Consider the following 20,354-nt stretch of genomic DNA (forward strand, 5'->3'; position numbering starts at 1 on the left):
AAGCCAAGAGGAAACACCTTACAGAATCGCAGGATGGCTGAGGTTGGAAGGGATCTCTGGAGGTCATCTGGTTCAACCCTTCTGCTCAAGTAGGGACACCTGGAGCAGGTTGCCCAGGTCCATGCCCAGATGGCATTTGAGTATCTCCAAGGATGGAGACTTACAGGCTTGTGACCCACTTGTTTCAGCAGGTAGCATCCTTTTGCTGAAGCTGAAACGAAGTGCTTGTTAGCTAGCAGTCACATACACTAAACTTTTTCCTAGAATTGTGTATGTATTCTGGAACTTGCTCTCAAAGATGGCAACCCTACTCTTTGCATAATGATTACCTGTTATGACACTCCTAAAATTAAAAAAATAAAATAAGACGCCCAGATTTTCAGATTTTAAACCCATATCTTGACACCTATGATGCCCTGACTACTAGGTAGTAAGACTTTTCTCAGAAGTGGTAATCTCATTGGTACCTCTACAGTTTAAAAAGTATCCAGGCTGGTATGTGATGGAGAATGTAAACTTCTGCCTAATGGCTAGGGTAAAAACCTGGAAACGCCTGTGAAGTTCTAACCACTGTTGCAGTAAAAAGTTTCAGATCTCATACTCCATTGCACTTCAAGGTTGCTCCATAAGTAATAAGTAATAGCAAAGACAACCAACACCAGCCATATATTTATCATCTTGTTTGCATGAGCCTGTTTACCTGGAATGTTGCCAGTGCCATATGTTTGCCTTTGCTGACTATGAAGTACTTTTGTATTCAGCCAGACAATGCAAGCTGGTGTTCTTAAGTAATACACATGGCGTACAGGAAGAGCCTGCTGTATGTCTTACCTGTGTGGTCTACCAGGGAACACTGTTCCTCATTTTTTTTTTTTTCTTTTTTTTTTTTTTTCTCTTTTTAAGTGAACAAACTTAGACAACCACTCCCCAAAATCCTCACAAACACCTCTCTCCACCATAAAATGGTACATGGGCTTAGCACAAGCTCACGCTTCGCAGTTAGACTTGTGCGATGGGTAGCCTTTTCAAGGAAGACTTACATTAAGGCCAACCTAGAAATGAAGAGAACAATTTCCATGACATTCATGATCCATCTCCTGAATGGTGAGTTTGATTAAGATAAAGGTGAATAGAACCATCTAGTTCTTCTTCCTGACTTCTATTCTCCTTCACTATTTGCTCGTATGAAAAGGCTGTAATTAGGTCTTGCAGTTGTTCCACAGCAGACTTAAACCAACGCTGATTCTTATACGACACTCAGACCTGTTTCAATTGGAAAACTTTATGAATTCATAACAAAAAAAGAGACCACTTTGGTCATGGAACAGAAGATGACCCACTGCAGGTAATTGTGTTACTGTCAAGTAGGCAGCTCTGATTAAAGGGAAATTTATTTAAAAGAAAAAAAAGAGAGGAAGCTAGTGTGTTAATTTGAAGTCATCGTAAGATACTCAACCAGCACTTTGATGGGGAAAGAGAGAAGCACGTTCACTTGCAAACTGTTCATTTTGCACAGTTTGTGATCTTGTCTCGCACTTGTCTGCCAACTCCATGTGTTAGAACAGTTTATGATTTCTCTACTGCTATTTCTAAGGGTTGGATGTGTCCTAGATTGACATGGGCGGGTAGACTGTGATTAGAGATGTTCCCTGGGAGATTAGATAATAATGCCCTGCATGGAGTCAGCAATATTTATAGAAGTCCAGATAGTTTATAGAAGAGTATCACTCACTAAATGACAGCTTTAGGATTTTCTAACTCTTCAAAGAAAAGCCCTGCAAGCAACAGCTGTGTCAAATCTAATATTGTAGAAACAAGCACTGATGAAAGTACAGGCAGTGGCTGTATTGAAAAATTCCCATGGACCCTCTAACGTCAGCCACTTCCTCCTCCAAACCACAGTATCTCACAGTCACGTAGCACCTGGTGACAGTTGCTTACACTGAGTGATAAGTTTTAAGTCTGTTTAGCAGTTGGACACTCCACTGCTGTCCCCCTTCCTCTTTCAGTATGATGGTAAAGGGCTGGGCTGCCTTGATGCCATCGATGGTTCACTCAGGTCACGAGACTCCCCAGCCACCAACTTCCTAAAGGTATGAGTGCAACGGGTGCATATTCGAACCCATCATGGCTCCACACCAAGCAGCGAGAGGTACAATGACAAAAATTTTCAGGGATCCCTGACTAATTTTAGACCACAAGTCTCACTGTTTTTTTATCCAAGCCACAAACCAAAGCCATTTTGGGTACGTCCCCAGCCCAGTGTGAATTACAGTGTAGTGATTCCCCAAGCTCTCGTGTTCATCCAACATCAAACTCTTCAGGATGCTCGCTTTAGTTCAAACCTCAAAGCGACGTAGCTATGTTGCCTGAGCTGACGGATGCAGATTCTCAGCAAGGCTCAGTGCTAAAATGGCGTAGCTGTGCTGCTCAGAGCAGAGGCAGTTTTGTCTGGTGAGGATGTCAATGCACTGCAGCGTATTAAACAATAAGAAGATATCCTCAGGACATTTTGAAAAAGGCAATATATAAGCCCTGTTTTTATAATCTCACATGGTATGAGGCATTGTATATATATATGCAAGGCAGGTGGCAGTCACTGCTCTTTTGAACTCACACCCTGAAACAGAAGAAATACATTGAGACAAAATGCAATAAACAAGTAATTAGAGCACACAGGTGGATATTAACTACATATTTTTCCTGAGGGGTAGGTTTTAATGAGTCTTGTAACATCACTCGCTATTCAAGGACCTGGAAAATTTGCTGCAAAGTACTGGCCTTCTGCCTGGGAAGCCCCAAGATCAAACAGGGAAAAAGAGTTTGTGTGGCACTTACGTGCCTTGGAACAGGGATAACACAGACAGAAATCTTTCTCTGTCTGCAGCGGGTGTCTCTGAGAGGCACGACGGATGTGCCAAGGCTGACAGGTTTCACAGAAGGCAGAGCTAGGCTCTCTCTTCTGGACACCAATCTACTAGCCCAAAGGCCAGGTCCAAAGGTCCAGCTTATGCTGGTGAGGTGGGAGGACTCCACCTGCAGAGTTCATCAGTGTAAGAAGAGAAACCCATGACTAGTGAAGGATCCTCTTTGCTGATCGTGTGCCACCCCACATACAGCGGCAAAAGCAGGCTAGCGTAAGGACTCACGGGATCTTCTCTCCCACTCTGCTCCACAGCTGGGCCTCCTCCAGTGCACCTAAGCGGGGAAGGACGGTGGAAGCAGAGTGCCCTTTCCAAAGCAAAGGAGGAAGGATAGCCAATGATTCTGGTTTTGCAAAACCGTGTAGTAGCAGAATACTTTTTTGGAGTTACTCAAAGGTCAGGGAGGAACTTCCTCTTTCCTCTGCCTAAATTCCTCTTCAACCAGCTGACTTGAACTTTATGCAAGAAGAAGAACGTGAGAGTATTTAATAGGATGATGCTCACATCAAGTGATCCAGGATATTGTAATTTGAATGCTGCATCTCTTCACTACTTTAATTTTATTTCTTCCAAAAGTCACTATAAACAGTCTAATTGCATTATTCTCAAATAACAGTCTTGAATAATATATTCCTTGAATCAAAATCAAAACCGAAAGGCCTCCAGATACTTGCACTGAATGTGTCTTGTGGTTGTTCTAGTGATTAATAACCATGCCCTGAGAAGGAAGATAGAAATATTAAAGAAAACAAGAGCAGCATTTTGCGGGGGGGGGGGGGGAAAAAAGGCTTGAAAAAAATACCATCCTTACTCAGAATCTGTTCCTGGGAGACATTTGAAAGGACAGCATTTTGCAGATCAGCTTAAAAGAGGGTGGTAAACATCATTTCCTCCTACTCTCTGTAGATGTGCATCAGACTCTCTTAACTACTTTCTGACTAGTAATGGAAATCATACCCAGACAGCATTTTGAAACTGAAGTATTTTCAATGATTTTTAGAGACATAAACAAGCACTCAATGAATGATAAAGCCTATAGATATAAAATGCAGTAATACTGGAATGAGTAAAGTGCCCCTGCTGTGACTTCTTAAATATCATCTTCTGCTCTGTGTTTCCTAATGTTCTCTCTCTGTGGAGAAGAACTCGTCACATCGTCAAGGGTGTGGGGGAAGCAATATAAAAAATTAGGGCCTGATCATGAAAACTGTGATGTGACTGATCACTGACATGAGTAATCCCATCCATTAATGGAAGTTCAATTGGCTTGCCACACTCCCTGCACAGGAAAGGCCATTCTCCTTCCATGAGGAGTGGAGTTAGGAGTCTGAATGCCTGAAAGTCAGGTGTCCTATTCCTCTGGATTGCAGTTTAGAGATTTATCCTGAGAAATATTGGGAAGGGGGTAGGATGGAGGAATCACCTGTAGTAAAGGTGGCTAGAGGAAACGCTCTTCATTTTTTCTCCAGCTTCACAGATGTTTCCCAAAGACGTGAATGTGAAACAAGGACTGTGCTACTCCCATTAGCACAGCACATGCATGAAGGGCTATTTTTAGGCCTTGTATTCCGAGTTGGCAACAACTGTAGTGGCTAAAGGACAAGAAAACCACAAATGGTGCAAGCTCCTGCTTTTCAAGGCTGCCAGAGTGCCCTATAGAGTCAATGGAGACATCACCAGTGAAGCACTGTAGAACAGATGGTCTCTGCATGGCCTCAACCTCCATACTAGGACCTTGACTTTCCAAATATCTCACAAGCTCACAGTCTAGCAGGTAATGGGGTAAATGTAGCCTTGCTGAAATTTCTGTCTCCATTCGTCACTCCAGAGATGGCTTCTGTCTGAACAGGAGAGAGCTGGGCTGGTGGGACTGCTCATGTGGAGAAAACTGACATGCTCTTAAGCGATTTGCACGATCCAGCTCTTCATTTCTGTTGAGTAAAGTTCTATTTCCATCTAGTTAACTAATCCTTGTAAAGACTCCAGGTAAATGGAAATGTCAGATCATTCCCACATGAAAATCCATTCTTATTTCTCAGAGGATTTTGCAAGCACTGAGCAGCAATCTAGGTTACAGGAAAAGAGGGGACTATGAAAATACCTTTGCGTTTCAGAAAGAAAAATAGCCAACGGGAAAAAAAGTCTAAGCTTGTGGAATATTGAGATGATTTTCATTTTGAGGGTTAATTATCTCAATGTAATAATGACCTGGTCTGTCATGCAACCACCATACTGTGTTTAATAAAGTTATATGATAATAACAAAATATATGAACAATGTTTTGTTAGACCTTGGGCCTTATATCTAACTACTGCAATATATCTGGCTGCATGATAAATGTCCACCCCAGTTCATGAGAAGGAAAAGCCTTTCTTCCTTCAGCGTGTTATGCTTTCAGTAATATAAACCTTTGGAAAAGTGTTTATTTTTGTCATTCTGAGACCATTTGTCTTATAGAGGATATGAAACAGAAAACCAATATACCAATTATCACCCAAAACAAATAATCCACATCAAGCCAAACAAAATATTTTGTATTTAGTTAGTAGTTGCTTTATCTTTGTCTTCAACCCTTTGCGCTTTCATCAAAACTATACCTTTTGAAGTTGAATAATAGGGAAAAACTGGGTCATATGTCTGCTCCAGCAAAAAATACCATGCATTTCAGACACCATACATTTGCTTATGGTTGCTTACAGGAACTAGAGATTCCCACTAGGGCTGAAAAAAAGCTTTATTAAAAGATGTTTCAAGGACTAAAATGAAGCTACTTGCCCAAGAGGGATAGGGAGCCAAGTAAAAAGCAGGCCTGTCATAGACTGCCATCACTCCTAGTCATTGCATTCCCAGTGACTGAAGAGCTAATGACACCAGACTTTTAGGAAATTCAGTGCCTGCAAGCTTGATTAGGTAAGACAGCAAGTCTAATCTACATTTAATGAATGATTCAGGAATAACTTTAAGAGCCTAACTTTAAGGTAGCAGGGTATTGACAGAAATGGGTACATGCTGTATGCACATCTTGTGACCTAGCTAATTATGGGTTTCTGAAAAAGTTATTACACTTCTGCCATCCAGTTTCAAAATCTGTTCTCTGCTTCTTCTGCCAGCTAAGAAGAGCTAGCTTTTTGTTAAAATTTACGCTACCATGAAAGCAGAGGCTAGAAAATAATGAGAGAAAAAGGAAAACTGAATAAACCTGTTATTTCTGCAGTGCAGTGTAGGCAGTCAGCTATTTATGCCTCCATGGAGCCCCAGTGTTATAAGCATGTGTTCACAGTGATGTCTGCTAATCAATGAGGATTTTGACCTACATTGGTCTGAACACCCCAGGTAAAGAGTGCTAAAAACATACAAGTAAATGCAAAGAAAGAAAACTAATCAGATATAAAAAGAAGATTAGGATATTTTCATTCTTATTAATGTCAATAATATATCCTCCTAAGATAGGGAAAAATAAAAATTTTCTTTTAAGAGGTGGTTCTCAGATTTATTGTTTTTCTAGACTAGAAATAATTTGTGAATGTTGGCAGCACTGCAAAATGTCATGAAGGGAAAACTATATTGATGTGCACAACCCGCAGTGATACCATCAAGGTATCAGTCCTTCTTGGAGTTTGAAAACCCTCCAGCACCTTCCTTTTGATTTAGCAGGAAAAAATTGCTGAGGCATATCTAAAGCTGACTATACGTCAAGGTTCCAGTAGGGAAGTGAGGTGTTCAGGAGACAGATAATTGTCACTCACACTTTCCAGGCCTTTCTCAGTACCTTTGTCCTTCTGTCACTGAAATTCCTGTGCAGAATTCACTCAGCAGGTACCACTGATGCTTTCCTCCCTGCACCTTACTTCAGGTCTCATACAACAACCCTTACTTTCCCAGCTCCCACAGCCTCCAACACTTACGTCCATCCTCAGTTAGGACCCCAGTACAGTGGTCTAGACCTACCATGTACTCTCAGTATAGATTCCCATCTCATGTTCCCTGTCTTGAAAATACAGAGCCTGGGATAATCGGGCACTGTAAAACAGCAGCTGCACTCTGTGTGACAAGAAAAAACTACTACCAAAGCAATATAGAGGCAACCTACAGCAGAGCAGCTGAGGGATGGCACCTTGCTCCTTTGTCATGGTTAGCAGATTCTGATTGTCCTGTCTGTTTGCTGTTTTCCTGTCTATCTGAGTTTCTTTAGTGCTTTGGACAGCAGTGTGGATAAAATAAAAGCATTTGGAATAGCTAAATATTACCTGCATTTTACAATGGAGGAAATAAAAGCAAATACAGAAATAAAAGTCATCTTCAAAGTCATACTCTGTAAAATCAGAAAAAAACCCCAAGGCTCATACATTTACTGTGAGACTATTCTTACTTCCCAGCAGTCAGAAATGAGCTACTGATTGCAAGAGCAATAGAGATGCGCTTGAGAGAATGAGGGCTCTCGGCCCTTTGAACAGTCAAGGGAATCTGGGTTAGACCCAGGTAGCAGCACCGCTCGTGCAGCCTCTGCTTAAGCACCGCAGAACTTTTCTCCTTCATGCTGCTGGATATACCACCAGCCTTCTGAAGACAATGAATGACGCAAGATCTCTGCAGGCTTACAAGGTTGAAAATACCCTCAACAGCTTCAGCTCTTGCAAGGCATTTTAAGACGTAAGCGAAACCTGCTGTAACAAGCCCAGTCTGGATATGCAGAGTTGAAAAAAAGTGGCACACTGTGCACTATTTCTATTATAAATCCTCTGTTCCAAGGGACTGAAATTCAACTGTAATTAATCACTGCAGGATGGAGCTAGGCAAGAGAGCATTCCAGACAAGTACCTATTCTTTTTCTTTCAGCAAATCTGAAAATATTGCACGTGTATGTGGAACACTGGGCAGATAACTCCAGGGCTGTGAGATTATTTCATTTTCCATGTTAATAAAAATAGATTTAACAGCAAAAGCTGGCATACAATGGGGATTTGTAGCAATGGAATTTCACCAAATAAAAACACTATGACTGAATTAGAGCCTGTCTACCTCTGTTCCCATGTCCCAATCAAAGGTACTTTATTTAGTCCTTCATCCAGTTATGAGTTCTTCAAGGTTTCTTTACACACAAAATCGAGGCTTTTTCTCATGACCATAAACAACAGCAGTGCTGCAGAATTCCTTCACAGAGAGCCATTTGTGGTGCTCTGTGAGCTGGGGCTATAAAACACGGTCCAGGAAATGCATACATCTTAAAGTCCATTTTGTGACTGTGGCTCTGTGTCTGCTCTGACTCCTGCTGGTGTTCTGGTAGGCGCTGTGCTGTCAAAGAAGTCTGTCAATAGTTTTTTCAGTGCTTTTTTCTACCTGCCCTCACTGGTCATCTGTGAGTCTTTACACCCAGACCACCTAATTAAATCTCTTCCTACAACCACATCACCAAGAAAAAAAAAAGAAAAAGAAAAGATACTCTGCAGCCAATTCAAACGTGTTTCCCAAGGGGATGGCAGGAAAAGCCATTCTCAGATTTCCAGAGACAGGGACTGGGTTGCAGGGCTAGATTTACCTGAGTTTTTGTTCTTAGTTGTTCTGGATAGAGAAAGTCCCCGGTAAATTCACTGATTGCAAAATAACCATGAGACAAATGTAACCCAGATGGCGTAAACACAAGCAACACTTAATCTGTCTTATGGTACATAATCAGCTACTGTGGAAGAAGATGATGGTCGACTTTGTGATTATGTATAGCATGTAAAGGTAGACCCTGGAACTGAAGCAACCATGGCCTCTGATAAGTGCTATACTCTGTAAACACCAGCAGCTGTAACCATGCACCAGCAAGTCTTCTGTCACTGTTTATGTGCTGTTTGTTTCATTTCATAGAAGATAGAGTGCCACAAGTCATGTTCCTTATCCCTTTTTTTGATAAAAATCAAGTTTTTTTCAACAGATTCATAATGCCCAAAGAAAACTCAGTCACTTGTATTTTAACTATTCAAACTGAATGAGTTGTTCTAGTTGGGACTCTATGGTATTGTCAATCCTAATACTTTGTTATGCTAAAATACTTCAAGTGTTCATCTATAAATGTGTGCTGAAGAAAGATTGGAGTTTATAGATTTTAAAGGGATATTATGCATTTTATGTCTTTTTTTTTTTCAGTTTCATGTTCCACACCTCTGCTTATTATGGGCTAGGCCATGGTTTCATCATCACACTGAAGGCAATAAAAGAATAACATACACTAGAGAGAGAGACAAATAAAAATGTTTAAATATGTCAGTTATACAATAAAAGCTCTTGAATATAGCACACCGAGCACAAAGGAACCAACCACAGAAAAAGCGATGGCAATAACTGCATTACTTTCTCAAGGTAACTGACAGGAAATTTTCTACTCTGAGATTATTCTTTTTGGCCATAAAGATAAAACATTATCAGTGTTCTGAAAAACTCAGGAGACTAACTTTCAACAGTTCCTCAGTACTTGATGGTGTTCATCCCAGAAATCAAGAATAGAAGTACAAAGGACCTTAATATGTTATCAGTTTTAAGAGGTGTCCATTGACTCCAGTAGGAAATCTGTTCTAAAAACAGATAGCAATACCATTGCCCAGTGTGTTGAGCTGATAACAAAATAGGTAATTTATCATTGAAAGTAACGACTTTTTTCCATACTACTTGTCCTTATCTTTTAGAAAATGCATGGGCTGGAGTAACTGCTGTACTGAGGTTTGGTCATGAGCAAAGGAGTCCTGTAGTTGCTGCTGAAAGTTACTAACTTAAATCCAATCAAAATAGAAAAAACAATAAGATGAGAAAAATACTGTTTGTTGCCCAAATAGGCAATAGAAAACTTTTTTTTTTTTTCATCTTACTGTTTTGCAGGCCCTTTTTCATCACTGCAGACTAATATCTATAATCTCATTCAACATTAATTCAGATCAATGGTGACAATTCCTGAGGTGGGCGGGAGATGGAGATTCTAATCAAGAATTCATTAGAGTAAGTAGACTCATGTCCTCACCCTTCATGAATGTGGAGAGGGGTTTAGCTCCTGCTTTCCTGAGGTGAACATAAAATTGATTTCTTAGAATACCCTTTGTCCCCAGAATCCCATTCAGACTTCATAGCAAGTGAAGCTTTCCAAGATTAGGTCTAGTACCTTCCACTAGTACTACACTAACTTAACACTAGTTTCCAGATTTTCATTTGAATGTAGCAAAAAGTTGTGGTGGGAGTAAATTACTCTCTGTAAAATTGAACATGATGAGGCATGCGAGGGCTTTTAAAAGGCCTTTAAATCATCTTAGTCATCTTCACACTTTCCCCACTGTTTGGCAAATGGTACAAGACGTCTCTCGTTTCTAAAGGTCTGTTGCAAGCTGCCCGGTATTGCTTGTGATTCAGCCTCCTTTTTGCAGACAGTTTTTCTGCAACCTACACACCAGGGAGGCTGTGAAACAACTTCAGTTCACTCAGTCTCCGAGACCTGAAGTTGAGTGGCAATTTTCAGAAATGTATCACTGCAGAAATAATTAAAAATCTCAGGTACGTTGCCAAGGATTTGCTTAATTTTGCTACAGAAAACAAAAAACCAAAAACTCCAACCAAGTAATACAAGGTCAATCAGCCTGTATTTGCCTGTATTTCTCTCTATTTATCTTTCATATGTAGCAGTGGTGAGAATGATAGTTAGAACTTGTAGCTTTAGAAACCACAACCATCAGGTTGAGACCTGACTAACAGTATTTCAAGGTAGAGGAACTTTACTCACAGTAGCAAAGTATAGTGGAACAGTAAACTTAATTTATACATTTTTTCCCTCTGTCAGTTTTTTTTGCAAGTAAAACTCCAACACATAAACATAAAACATAAGACTAAATGTATTGGGTTTTTATGAGCCCAGGCAATCAGCTCTGTAATGATCATAATGCTTCCACCTGTTTTCAGAGCAAGAAAAAAGGGATGTTTTTTGGATGCTTCAAACAAAGTAGATTTTCTGATTATGGACAAAATGAATGAATATAAACATTTGGAGCCATTTTGGTCCGGTTATAAACAAAAGTATCACTCAATGGCTTACCGTGAATTTACTGGGATACATTTATCCGTGATAATGTTCTGGAAGTACTTACTAGTTTGATTATGCTAATATTTCATTTTTGTTTTGCCAGATGGAAGTTCAGACATGCAATATTATCTGAAGCTAATATGGGATACGCCAGAGTGGGGGCTGACACTAACTCCGTGGTTCATTGGAATAGAAAACTTCTGCCAGCCACAGGAATGAGAGAGAACTGCTATGTTTTAATGACAGGGATTGTACTCATGTTCAGAATGAAACAGAGCTGCTATTGCAATTTTCAAGAGAATAATACTCATAGTATTATATTCATTTACCAAAACTGACAATTACTGGATACCTACATTTCATGATACTGTCAATGCAACTTTTCTTCTTTGACTTAGCACATAAAAGAAGATATACATGCCAATCCTGTCTACAGTAGCTCACCATATAATTGTAAGTCTTATGTAAATAAGCAGAAAAATGTCTACTTCTAGAAATGGAATAATCACGGAATGAAAGGAACAACACTACAGATTTCAGGTCAGAAAGGGCATTAAATAACTGCAAGTTTTTCTAGTGTCACTCATTACATTTGTTTTTAAATTCCTAACGTATTGGCCGTTCATATAAATATCTTTCAGATATTTTGAAATTTTGTCATAAGTCTTGTCATATCTATTACATGATGAGTTGTTACCCTTTTGGGGTCCTTACTCCCAGTCTGGAGTTCTAATTATTCTTTTTATTGACCTCAGAAAGCCTATTATCTGCTTTAGGCAGTCTCTACAAAGGTCAGCCTCACACTCAATCAAATTAACTTCTTTTGTCCTGTTTTGAAATTTAGAACATTTACATCCTAAAGACAGCTAAGTCATTTATCCTGAGGTAATCTGCCAGCAAACAGACCCTCTACATCCATTATCTTTGGGGGCTGGGAAGGGTGAAAGGGAAGTTATTTGCCTTCTGGAGTCTGATTCTACCTGAGCTTCTCGTACATACAGTATGGGCCATCCCTTGCCACTGACTGTCAGGCAGAACAGCAGATGTCGGAGAGCTCTGTTTCACAACTGATTACACAATATAAACTAAACTAATCTCTAGTCGGGATCCTGGGCCAGCACCATATTTTGACATGGTCAAAACTCACTGACCTACGAGATCTGATCTATGAGACTGGACAAAGCATTCAAGGGCAGAATGGGGGCATGCCCCCCACCCCCGCCCCGTGATGACTATACTGCCATTTCATTCCCTTTACACGTGGTTGATTCAACACCTACATCCAGATGGTCCCAAATGGCTCCAGGTTTTGTCACGCAACAATGAATCCCTCTGGGAAACATAACGACCAGAGACCTTAATACATGGCAAGACCCCAGGCACAATCACTCCTCCGGCACGGCCACAGTGGCTGCTACTCAGAGAAAAACCTGTGACTGGGTGGCAGAGACATGACTTTGCCAGGTCTCTGCTATCCTAGAATTCCCTCAAGGCAATGGATTTCCCAAATAACTGATTGCTCCTCTTGCGGCCCTTGAGGACAGAAAAGGGACGCCATAACCATGGACATGTCTTCGCAGGGATTTTAGTTGGAGAAAGGTCTGCCACTGTTTGCAGGTATTACTCATTAATGATATGAGTGCTAACAGGAGTTGATGCTCAGCCATGCAAGAGCATTCGTAGAAAACAGGGCGGGGGGCAGGGAGGAAATCTTGCTTCTGCAGACAAAGAGGAATGCTCCTATCAGAGTAAGATTACTTCATGAATCATACAAATCATATGAACAAAAACATTCTCATTAAATGAAGGTCTGCCAGTATCATAGCATCAGGATTCAAGACAATTGCCTTTCAACGTATCTTATGGGCTGGCTGTTTTCTTAAAAATTGGTGCTAGCCTAGGACCTTCTGTAAGAACAAAGAAAGCTACTTCTCATCTCTCAGAAGACATAAAATATTTATTGAAATCTTCATTTATTTAGCCACCCATAGAGAACCACATACAGGAGATCTTAGTTGCTGGTTTGACCTTGACTATTTAATGAGATGTATAATGATGCCACTGCAGCAAATAGAGCCTGGCAGAACAAATGCAAGCAGCCACTGCACTAAGATCTCTCATCTTCTACAAAAGCAGCAGTGGGGAAAAAAGGTAATATTAGATGAAGGAAACAAGTCTCAGCATGTGAGATCAACATATGGTGGCACCAGATATCTGATGCCAAAAGGAGAACTAATGCTATTTTCTGGCCTATTTCATGCCATAATTTTTTCCGTGTAAGATGGCTTTGGGATTTATCGTAGGGAACCTGCATGCTGTATGGCAGCTGTTAGCAGCAAATTTGATATTACTCAAAATAAAAGGTATTTGAGTAGCTTCTTCCCTTCTCTTGTATCTTTGCTATTTATGTCTGTGCAAAGCAAATGTATTGTACTCATGAAGCACAGCCATTTTGAGATGCTTTTTTAGAAGTAAATGTTTATCTAAGCGCTATGGCAGTGAAAGGAAAAAGTCCTTTCCAAAAGTCTTTCCAAAAGCAGCAGACAGTATTAGAGGTCCATTAAGCCTGGCACCACATACAATGGCAAGATGTGTCTCCTTCCCAGAAGGCAGGATTGCACTGTGTCCATAGCTGTCCGTCTGGGCAGACTGTAAGGAAACTAAAGATAATTATGGTCTCTTAAGTTTCTTTATTGTACCAAAGGACAAAGTTTACAGTACACAAGTACAGACAGAGTGGGATGCTTTGCCTACTTTCTTTTTTTAAGCTTGCTTCTTTAGGAGGACTATTTGTCACAACCCTGCATATGCCTTCACCCCAAAGTTTTCACCTAACCAGAGGTGAGGATGGCTGCCTGCCGTCCCAGCTCCCTGCATGCCTAGTCACTGCAAGAGGCAAAGATGCCCAGCAATGTCATATTTTATACATTTCAGATGCTGAGGGCTTTTAAAACATAGGCATTGTTGTTAGGTAGTTAAGTCTAACTGCTCTTTGTATTCACCCATAAAGATGGCCTGTGTCCTGTAGATATCTTGGAAGAATTGCATATGAATGAGGGATCTGGAGGTGGAAAGGTCAACTGCTTTATAACTCGAGTCAAAGAGGCATTTTTGCGAATGGGAAGGGCTGGGTTAAAGAAAGTTCACAGTCTGATATAGGGGAAGGGGACCAGTATCCCTGAGAGATATGCATACGTTTAGGACAAGCAATTAATAAAGATTTCAAAGACAAATCCAAAAGTTTATTTTTCAGAAAAAGACCAAATAGACTCAATTTTTAAAAAAATCCACTTTGATTACCAGTTTCATTGAGGAACGCCTCTGATCCAGAGGTAGTTCACTGAGAGGTGATGGAGAAGGTAAATTCACATGTTGGTTATCTCCTCTAATCGCCCCCCCCACCGTGTGAACAACCTCAAGGCATACTGTCTAAACCACATGAACTCTCCCACTCTATCTGACCACACAGCCAGGCACACTCTCCTAAATACATGTTTTTAATGGCCAGGAAGTTCGCCTTCAAAGCAGAGGTGGTAAACCAACCTGTAGGCTATGCCTAACCTGTAGGAAGTTGGCAGGCTGCCCGACAGGATAAACCAAGGGCACCAGGTGTAGACTAAGAATATCCGCCTTGGAGTACATTCACTCTCCAGGCTGTCTGTGCAGACCCATCTTCATCCTTCCCTGCTGAGCCGCTGCCCCAATACCAGGCCCCTTCTCTGTCACTCGCAAAACCCCTTCCATGCCGCAGTACCAGATCAACACTGACCTTTCTCCCCAAACCTGTTACTTCTGAACCCACTGCACTCATCTCTGGGAGCAGCAGGTAGCTTATGGACATGGCTACAGACAAGAGCTTACCCAAATCCGAGTATTACTGAGCTATCTGAGAGGAAATTTTTTCGCCAGGCCAGCTCCTGCCAATGTAGAGTCGCTACTTTAGCCTGGCCCTGGGGAAATGGGAATGAGTGCAGTCAAGGGTCTACCATCTTCTTGCCCCTTTTGAACAGGACTGGAAGTAACATTTCTAAGAAGCCCCTTTCGCATGTGAGCTGTAACCTCTTACAGGCATAGGCGGTACAGACAGTAAAAGCATGCCTTATACGTTTTTTTTCCTTGCATAGCTCTGTAAGCCAAGCCAAGCCACAGAGACTTTTTTCCTTCTTGGCTTGCATAGTTTCATGACAACAACTTTTCAACAAGCAGTACCAGAGTTATATTATTTCTTCTGCAGTAGAATTTGAAAAAAGATTTTCATTGTAAGAGACTTTTACAATTACTTTAATCAGATTTTTTCCCTGATATCCACTTAGCACCCCAAGTTGATTCTCTCACCAGAATAACACCATTGTGGCCTTGTCTTCATGTTACATTCACTGTGTATATCTCCATGGACATTTTACGTGCAAACAAAAAAATACTCTGATCATAACTATCTGTATTCAGTGGAACTTAGAAGTGCACTTAAGAAGCAAGAATAGAAACTACTTTTTAAATGTACTTCTATGAGTTGTTTGGTTTTGGTTTTTTTCCTACATGAGAAAAAAAATCATAGAAGACAGGTGGTATAAAAAAAGGTAAATATATACTGGCATACTATCACAAACTGCATGAAGAAGTTAATAAGAGGGTTTATTAAAAGACCTGATAAAATGCAACTGCCGGGGCTAATGGTGCAAAAACACTGAAATGAGTTTCCCTAGTAAAGGTGTCCTCTGTGCAGTCTGGATAATAATTCTTAGGCCAAAATGTATTGACAACATGGGGATATTCTGCTGGATTTGATAGTCCCTCATGAGATGTCTGTATAACATTCTCCTGAAAAAGTTTTCTTGTTGAAATTTTTGGTTGTCAGTCCAGCAGCAGAGATCCTCTGGAGTTTAAAAGTCTAGTGATAATCAATGTGATCAACTGCATTGTGTATTATTTATTGTACAATCAACCCAGAAGACTCAAATCATAGTCGAAGAATGGAATATTTCTTAAATAAATGTTTAGATTAAGCCACCTAAATCTTAATATATCGTCAATGTGTATGTTCTTGACTTCAAATTATGTATTTCCCCCCAAAATGTAGACACAATTGCCATTTTTTTTAAGTAGTGAAATGGTGCAAAGAGGAAAATATATCATTGGTAAAGCTTGATTACAAAGCTAGCTTCCCTTCTTGAGGAAGTCAGAAGGACAAGCAAAGGCTTTATGGCTTGGGCATTCTCCTTTCACCTTTACATTACACAGAGAAAAAGCAAGCCGTTACACTGACATTGCAATGGGTAATGACAATTATCTCCCCATCTGGATCTTGTGGGGCAGAATATCCCTAAGGTTTGAAATTCAGAGAGGAATCACATGGGGGATTCGATTTCTATTAGTAACACACAAGAGGCGGAGTTATTTTCTGGTTTTACAGGTGAAGGTGCTGGAGGTTTGTAAAATCCATTAAATTCCATTTCCAGGAATGGGAAGCGCTTGGCGGATGCTCCTCATGGGAGAGACAAGAGATATACTCAACACGCGCGGCTGACTTCTAGGAGCCTTTTCTCTCTCCTCTGACATAAAGCAAGAAGGTTTCAGTGAATCTGAAAACTTTTTTATTTCAAGGGACTAACCAGCACATGTACACCCTTCGACAAAGGAAAGATACCAGAAAGACTGTGGCTGCTTTTTTCTAGACACTGTCATAAGGTACCTGGATTTTGTTCGACTCAGTGACTACCAGAAACTCGCAGGATCTAGCCATCCAGTATAATTTACACCCACTCAGCAATGCACAAATTACAAAACCTCTTACCTCATCGCTGATTTTGACCTAAATTGCCCACACCCTTTGCACATACCTTAATTGACTTGTTAGAGTCTCCCATAAAACAGGGGAAGGGAAGATTATAGGCTGGCTTCTCCACAGGAGAACCGAATATCATATGACTTACCAAGCTCTAAGAACATGTAAGGACATATCAGATAATAATCGCATGTTTGAATATTTCCATGAGAACATCTCATCCCAGCTGATGCAGAATCCTTCCTTTGGGGGAAACAAGAGATCTCAGCCCTCTACAGAATGAAAGAAAATGAGCACTAGGGCAAAGCAGTGAGTAAGTCAGCACGTTTTTGTCAACCTACAATGAACTGAAAAATGGCTACAGTTTCTGTGGTAAATTTCATTTGGAGAAGAAATTAAGGAAAGCCAGAAGCCTCTTAAAAAAAAAAAATAATTGACAAAAGCAAAACCTTTGGTGCTTCAGTTTATTATTTTTAAAAGTTCCATAAATTGTGAGATTTTTTCATAGCTGATAGTTCCCTGCATCCTGCTGCTCTTTAGTTCCCAGGCTAGTTCTATTGCTGGGTGAAACAGAAAGCTATCTTGGAGCCAACACTGCTTTGCACAGTGAGTCACAAGCTCGAATAGCTAAAAAGAGCTCCGCAATTTATTCCTGGTCTTAAATGGGAACTTACTTTGATTCTTTTGATCAAACTCCCCTTGTGAGACACCATTAACACTTTTTGTCTTCTTGTGTATTTCCCTTGATGTTATTGCAAGCAATGATCACTGAATTAGTGAACCAAATGCATGTTTGAGGGAAGCAAGGATATTCAGAGCATTTCAAGGTGACTTTCGCTTAGTGAATGAACTGATTCCAGGTAACAGAGATTTCATGTAATTTTAGATACAGTTGGCAGTTCAAAGTCCAGTGTGTGCTCTTATAGAGGATAAAATATAGAAAGCAGCCTGTCAAGAATGGAACAGACTGATTCAATGAGACACCCCTGGAAGCAACAGAATTAATGTCATTCCTTCTCTCTAGATCAGGTAATCTCACATAGTCACAGAAGAGTGACTAGAGATGTGCTCACACTGACTATCCATTTATTAGGACTTTTAAAGGGAAAAAGAACCTCAAAGTTACCTGCCTGTCAGAACAATTAAAATAATTCTGCATTGTAGGATTGATGTAGCAGAGCTTTTTGGTTATAAACATTTCAAAAACACCCAATACACTTAGTAGAGTGGCTCTGAATATGTAGCAAAGTATCAAGACACATTAAAAACATCATCCTTTCAGGCTATGTGTTCCTTTATGTCATTAATTTCTTAATCTATTTTAAATCTACCCACTCACTGCCAGTCTGCAATACTTCTTCAGACAGCTTCCCATTTATAAGACAATGTCCTGAGAGCTGACATCAATGGAAAATGCAAGCATTCAGCTCTTTGCCAGATTTAGCCACACACTGCTCAACAGCCTCTTGGAAAACATGACATTTTTTTCCACTACAGTTACTTCACTTAGTAGATGGCATATTTCATACTATAAAATTCCTAGAATGTCAGCTTCTAGCCCTGGGATAAATTTAATATCCTTAAGAAACAAACAATGAAAGGTTAGTGACTCTGCAAACAACCGAGTAATAGAAAATGAAGTGTAGATACTTTCTTATTTGGCATACGTGAGAAATGAGTAAACTGCCCAAATTAGAAGTGAGAAATAAACTCTGCTAGAGTGGGTTCATCCTTGACTTAACCTTTGACTCCATATATATAAACCCTTTTGTGTTTCCTGCAAGGAGTCCAGCAAGTTTCCACGTAAATTCCTCTGCTGACCACGCTTCTGCCTCATGCTCTTCACCAGCCTTCAGAAAGTTTAAAAGATTCTTCTTCAGATATCCTCATTCCCCAAACATCCTGCCTTAAAACCGTCCAAGACTATTTTATATTCATCTACTCTTACTTTGTCAGACAGCAGAATAAATGCACATTGCAGATGTGGTATGCCTTATTTTAGCTAGGGCCTCCGTTGGGCATGAACGTGCAAACTGGAGCAGAGTCCCAGGAGATGGCTCTATGCAGTTTGCCAAACAGGGCTGTACGCAGCGCAGATGATTCACCCTGCTGATGCTGACTGTTTCTCCAGCTCTGGGGAGGAGTCAGAAATGGCATGGTGGAGGAGCAATGAAAGATAATATTCTTCTCTTTGATACAATATTTTCAAATGGAACTGAATCACTTTCAGATAGTTCTGAAGACCTGAAATGCTTTGTTCAAGCTCATTTTCTAAATCAAAGACAGTCTTTTTTTAAACAAACATTTTATTTTCTTTGAATAGTTTTGTTCATTTGGACAAAGACCTATTTGTCTCCACTTCCCCTGAAAAGCTGAACAAACACTGAAAATGCCTAGCTCTGTGTCTGAATGCTCAAAGATGCATGGCTAGGAAAGAGTTTCTCTCATGTGCATGACTGCAGAGAGTCCTCTCCGATGTGGACTTGTGGCCCATTTGTGGCTACATAATTCTGTGACTGCTGAGGAAAATCTTCTATACATAACCCTGAAACCACCAGCTTTAATGGCTTCAGACCAGTTAGACATTCAGTTGCAAGTAACATCTACAGAGAGGGCTCACCTGAGAACTTAATTGGTGCCTAAGTCTTATTCAACTAGATTTTAAATACCAGCTCCCATTCAAGGTTTCAACTCCTTGGATTCATGTTACCTGAAGGGCAGTGTAAGTCTGGCCATAATCTCTCATGATGGCTACATCCATTGAAATGATGACACCATGAATCACCAGAGTAAAACCTGTATATACAAGAAGCAGAGTTTTCTTGGCAACTGATCCACTGACCTAACACGTCTGGAAGATGTCCAGAAACCTTGACATCTTAGCAACAATATAAAATAACAACATTTCTCCTGGCTTTCCTTCCTGAAATATAGTCAGGAGTGGAGACTGAAAATGTGAAATCCAGAGCTAGGCTAACAAGGAGGTTTAAACTCACTGTTAAAGGACCCAACTATCAGGATACCTCAGCCCTGAGTTATGTATCTAATTGCATGAGCGGCTTCATACGCAATGCTTGTGAAAATGTAGGCTCTAGGCATACAGCCCCCCCCAGAGCCAGCAAGGTAAGCAGATGGCACATTAGCCATCAGAGACTGGTAAGATTAAATCACATCTCTAGCCTGTGGGGACTCCCCTACTCCCATATTAATTTCAAACCACCCAGCTTCCCCTTGGTGTGAGGCCCCTCTGCCAGTCCTCACAAAGTATGGCCTTAGCAGTGGCTCTCTTCCATAGGTGAGCTTATCTGTATTTATGCAGAAAAAGTACAACTGGAATTGATTCATTTCTGTGCTATAGGGTGCTTGAACCTACATTTTCCACTGCCAAACTGCTGGAACTGATGCTATCCTGGATGGGAAAGAAAAGGTTTTTCTCAGTCTCTCTTGTAGAAGCTGTATCCATCCTCATAGACTCATTAAATATTCATTGTGCCCTAGAAAACAGACAAGAGTGAACACGTCACTATAACTGACTGCTTGCTTATGATTCTCATCTGGGAGAAGAGCAGGATCTCACTTTCTGCTCTCTCTTCCAATTCTAAAT

Source organism: Accipiter gentilis, chromosome 2 (genome assembly GCF_929443795.1).
Source record: "Accipiter gentilis chromosome 2, bAccGen1.1, whole genome shotgun sequence".
NCBI lineage: Eukaryota > Metazoa > Chordata > Aves > Accipitriformes > Accipitridae > Astur > Astur gentilis.